Here is a 6,001-nt window from a genome sequence, read left to right on the forward strand (position 1 = left end):
GTGAGACCAAGGATGAGACCATACTCGTGCAGGACCTCACCGATGCTCTATCAAAAAAGAAGTTTGTGTTGGTCATGGATGATGTGTGGGACCAAGAAGCATGGGAAAACGTGCTTCGCACCCCCATTCTTAATGCTGCCGATACACAACCAGGAAGCCGAGTATTGGTTACCTCAAGAAAGGAAGATGTCGTACGGAGCATGGGAGCTTCCATCCTGCGTGTCAACATACTAAACGATGAAGATGCTTGGTGCTTGCTAAAGAAACAACTGCCGCAACCACTGGTCAGTAACTCATCTGATTTAGAGACAAGTAGTACAATATTTTGGACATTCGTTTAGTTTCTCTAGTAGTACTGTTGCACATTTGGGTTGGAAGTATGATAAATATATGTGTGTCTCTATATGAAATTTATAAAATATTTTGTCCAATGCTGTTTACGACATTGGCTCGATCGCCATACCTTTGATCGCTGCTTTTGATACATATAGGTTACTGGAAAATTGTATCATATTATTCATGGAGAAATGAAAGATTCCATTTTCATACGGCAAATCGTATGGTATCCGATGCGATGTGATGCGCTACTTGCCACAAACAACCGTGGTTTTTTAGTTGCAGTGGAACATAAGTCCTGCCTTGGCAAGAAGATGGGAACTTTGACATGTGAGGATATGAATCCATAATTGGCCAGATTAAATTAAACTGGAAAAGTGTACAGAACTGTGCAAAAATCTTTAATCTTAACCTTTTAGTTTAGATAGGAGAATGTTTAGTTAGTAGAAATTTGAGTTCTTTCGAAGTTTTATATTTTGCAAGTTGGAAAGCTATGTTTCAAGTCTTAGTTTTGAATTTATATGTAACTAGATTTTGTAAAAGAAAAAGTAAACTTTAATTCTGATTATGTATATCACCATTTTTCATCTACAAATGTGTTGTATTTTGCATATTTACGGGCACAACACAATTTTGAAATTTTACTATGGGACATTATTTTTCTGGAAGTACTACACATGCTGTTTTTGTTCATACATCAGTAGTTCAATACTACTATCTGATGATCTTTTGGGCCAGGGCTACTTGGCTAGCTCATACATGCTATTTGAATAGAAAGTTGTGTGTCATATGTTTTTTGTTTTTTTGCAAACTCTTGTATATACCAAGATGTACAAATCCAAACCATGGATATAAAGTTGTCCTATATTGTTGGCAGGCCGATGCTGGAGGTGATTTTGATGAACTGAAAGATATTGGGATGAAGATTTTAGAAAAATGTGATGGGTTACCACTTGCTATTAAAGTAACTAGAAAAGTGGCCCGCTCGATGCGCGGGCTAGAATTTTATAAAGTTAAATGTTCTGAATATATTATTTGTTTTTTCCAAATGAAAATTTGAAACCAAATGTGGCGATAGCTTTTATGCATGCCAAACAAACTTTAGTATTATGATCAACAATATTCTTAAAATTATATTTGTATTTTTGTGCTGACATTTTTATCATGTTGCTTAGTTTCCTGTAAACTGAAATTTAATGGTCCTGATTGTTCATATAGTCATTGGTTAATTTTCTACCGGTAGGCCAGGTTGGCATATTTATTTAGTAACCTTGTACTGGAACTAATTTAGTTTATGTAGATAGTATATGCGTTTCCATCAAAACTTTGTTGGTAGGTGTTTGGTTCCATAGACGTGGACCCATCAGAACCAAGGGTGGCTATATGTTGACTTCAGTTTTTTGTTAGTTTTTTGCATAGTTTTCAGCAGTACCAAGGGAGGAGAGTGAGAGAGTAAACCTTTTTTCTTATTACCAACTAACCCTTGATATATTTGGCATAATGTGTACTCAAGTTACCAAGGTGCATTTAGAAAACATCATTTGTTTGCTGGATCCCATCAGTATGATTCTTCACATTCCCATTATGTAGTCTTTATTAATATATAATAGTAGAATATGAGAAACAGGTTTGATTGCATTGTACGTATGAAATATGACAATGTATTGATGCTCTCAGTATTGGTTTGCATTAAATAATAATCTTGTAGAATCAAAGAATCACATACTATAGATTGTTGATGTTTGGTAGTAATGATTTATTTCCACCAGTTGATGCATGTTTGAAATACTTTGGCACGGTAGTACACCATATTCTACCTGCCATATCATGTTAGAATAGGAAAGTAAGATAGGAAGTGGCCTCCTTTAGTGAAAGAAACATCATACTGAAATCATGTTATTCGTTCATTCCATTAGAATATTTTTGTATAGACTATATCCTTGACTACATCATCCTCATCACTACTTTCATCATTTACCATTATCCATAGTCCATCCATTTTGTTACTCTTGAGAAAGCTATGCATAACCATCCACGTGTAAGAACTTGTTCATGCAGATATAGTCCTATAGTGTTTAGAGATTGTTCCATGCTTTTGTTGATAGTCATAGCAAAGCAAACTAATATATGGTATTTTCTCCTTTTTAGAACAAATGGTAATGTTGATTTAGTTGGTGAGATGACTACGCTTGCAATATATGACTTTCTACCACATGTGTTTCAGTTATTATCTGTGTGCTTCGATGAATCTTCTGCCAAGTTGACAATCGTCATCCTTGTACCATTGCATAACCCATCACTTTGGTTAATATACAATGCCTAAGTGCCACTGGGTGGAGGATGTTGCACCGAAGTGTTGTTTGCTAGAGGAAGATGACGTAGATGTGGTATTATAAAATCTTGCACAATTGAAACAGAGGATTTTTTTTACAATGGAGAGATATTTTGTTTGGAGAGATCGAATCCCCATATATTGTCAGTGAGAGTTTGGATTTTTTGAGAGATTGCATCTATATTTATCGGTGAGAATTTATATTTGTTTGGAGAGATTGGTGTAGAAGTCGTACACTAAGATATTTTATGACGGAAAGAGATGTTTTTAGGTGCCGGGGGATTTTATATACATGTATGACACCGTGAGATTTTGGTCGTGTAGAGAGATAATCTATTTGGAGTGGTCGAATCTTTATAAATGAGTTCATCGCAAAAAATAAAGAATCTTTATAAATGAGAAACACTCAGTTCTTTCAGGGGTATGGCTGATCGCTCATCATTTTCGTTCTTTTTTTTGCGGTGGGGTCCCTCAGATTTATCTAGAGAGATAGCATCAATGTACAGGATAGTGTATTTATTTGGAAAGCACATGGAGACCTTCGTCATGTTTGCTTGCCGAGAGATTTTACCCTGTACGGGTTAGCTTTTTTATTTTGGATGGCCAAATTGCTTGTGGGATGGTACAATTGCTTGCGGGATGGTACAACCTGTGCGACTAAGTTTTTCTTTTTTATAGATGTCCGACGCGCTCAGTTTTTTTTGGATATTCTGGTCGCTTAGTTTTTTTGGGATGGTCTGATCGCCCATTTTTCTATCGCTAAGTTTTTACATGTACGCCTGCGTTTTTTATTTTTGGAATGGCTTAGTCGCTCACTTTCTTTTGAAAAGTCTGGTCGCTAATTTTTTTTAGAGGGGTCAGTTTTGTTGTGTTAGACTAATCGCTCTTTTTTGTAGATGGAGGCCTGGTGGGATGGTCCAACCTTTTGTGAACATGAAGGAGTGCCCTTTTTTCTCACGTTATGGTCCCACTTGGTTTACGTATATCTAACGGTTATACCTTTTTGATTGGAAATAGGCACATCGAATTAAAGGTCGGATGTTTTTAATTGTTGTAAGATTTTCTAAACTAATTATCTTTATTCTGGTGATCCCGTCTAATTATTGTGGTAATTTCTAGCTTATTTATCTTATTTCTGATTAACCAATCAAGCATTTTTTTACATATAATAGATAATAGATAGATAATAATATGGGCGGATTGTTTCGTCCATGTACGGGCGTCCAACTCATCCAACATATGGAGGTATAAATTCTCGTCCATGTATGGATGAGCACCAAGGAAAAAGTTTATATCTCATATCTTTGCTCCTTAATGGTTGGATACATACATAATGCAAGTATGAAAAGTAGTGTCCTTAATATGTGGATATAGATGCTCACGCTTGGCCGGCCGGCCGTGTATTTGTTTTTTGCATGCATTCATATACCAAGAGAAGACTGCATATCCAGGCACCTAAAAGAGTATGGCCCATGCCACGCTAGCATTTTCATGGAGTCCTAGTCTTGCAAGGAAAGAGTCCTAGCCTAGCAAGGGAAAACATAACCCCACGTCTCTCAATTTTTTTTAGGAAAGTCCTAGCTAGCTTTCTTTATCTAAGGATAGGTGCAGTTTTTTTCTTTTTAGTTTTTTTAGAGGTCTTAGATCCAATCCGTTAAATATGTCTTTTAAGTTACGGGTCCACCAAATCAACGACCAGATGTTTCTAATTATTGTGGTAATTTCTAGTTTATTTATCTTATTTTTGATTAACCCGTCAAGCACTTTTTATATATAATAGATAGATGGGTGGACTCTTAAGCATAAGAGATCCTAAGGAACATGACTGGGAGATTGTTTTACACAAGAATCTTGGCTGGAAAGAAGACGATGGGTCACAAGAGGAACTAAACTGCTCAGTAGGCTTGAGCTACGATGATTTATCTCCAGAGTTGAAGCAATGCTTTCTCTATTACTCACTTTTGCCAAAGGGTTCTGGTTTTCAAAAGATTAGAATTATTAGCATGTGGATTAGTGAAGGGTTCATTCAGCATGATGAGAGGTCAGGGTCAGACCAAATTGATCTAGAAGAAATAGGGGATGAGTATCATCGGGAGTTGGTGGCTAGGAACCTTTTGGAGCTTGATGATTCAAATAATAACATATGGGAGTACACCCTGCATGATGTTGTCCGCTCGTTTGCTCAATTTATGGCTAAAGAAGAAGCGTTTGTGGTTCAGAAGGATCAAGCAGACATTAGAAATATTCTTCCAGAAAACAAATATTTTTACCGTCTCTCAGTAAAAGCAGCTCATTCAGAACTAGAGTGGACCATCCTAGAGAAGAAACAAAGATTGAGGACATTATTACTGATAGGCTGTGAGATTAAAGCCGGTGTTTCACTGGCAAATTTTGCTAGCCTACGGGTATTGGATATAAGGTCCGAGGAATCTGATTGGTTAGTGGACTCTGTGTGTGAGCTAAGGCACCTAAGATACTTGTCATTCACCAATACAAACATATCTAGGCTTCCAGGTGACATCCACAGGATGAGGTTCCTTCAGCACATTCGGCTCATGAACTGTACAAAACTGGACAAGCTTCCTGACAGCATCACAAAACTAGCGTGTTTAAGATATCTTAACTTAGGTGGGTCCAATGTAGGTGTTATACCACGAGGGTTTGATGGTTTAACAGATTTGTGAACCCTTCTTGGTTTCCCAGTGAAGATGGATGGGGAGTGGTGCAGTTTAGAAGAGTTGGAGGCTCTTTCACATCTTAGAAGTCTTTCAGTCCAAAGTCTAGAAAATGCGACCGGTGGTTCAGTTGTCAAAAGGGCCAAGATAAGCAACAAGGGAGTGGTGCAGTTTAGAAGAGGTTGCCGGACCAGATGCCAGGTGCAGACCCAAGGCCAAGGGGTATCAACAAGCCCACGACGAAGTGCCGGCTGAGCTCCCAGAAGACCTTGTTATAACCAGGAAGGTAGCTCTGAAGACGCTCAAGAGATGAGCAATTTCAGCAGTAATAAGACAGGCCGTTCCTATCTGCGCTTAAGGACTAAGCATTTAGTAAGACAGTGGACAGATATGATGAAGCTTTGTTTGTGCTCATGTATTCTTTTCTTCCTTGGAGGCCCCTTTTTCAAACTAGTTAGGTTTTGTTCCTTTTCTGGATTTCTGGATTTCTGGATGAACCATTTCATCTGCAATATGTATGTCCCTTCTCCTGTACACTACTCTTTGTATTTCTGGATTGTTTGAGCACACGAGTACTACACGTGTATTGTTGCTCACATGGATCATTAATTATATATACTAGTACCTACTTGTGTGGACTGCGGGATGACAGGGGGCG

At 37.8% G+C, this 6,001-nt stretch overlaps 1 pseudogene; it reads left to right on the plus strand.

Annotated features, from left to right (window-relative positions):
* Window positions 1–5: 5 nt before the first annotated feature.
* On the plus strand, window positions 6–5,598 carry LOC119344597 (annotated as a pseudogene).
* Window positions 5,599–6,001: the final 403 nt, after the last annotated feature.

Source organism: Triticum dicoccoides, unplaced genomic scaffold (genome assembly GCF_002162155.2).
Source record: "Triticum dicoccoides isolate Atlit2015 ecotype Zavitan unplaced genomic scaffold, WEW_v2.0 scaffold175246, whole genome shotgun sequence".
NCBI classification, from domain to species: Eukaryota; Viridiplantae; Streptophyta; class Magnoliopsida; order Poales; family Poaceae; genus Triticum; species Triticum dicoccoides.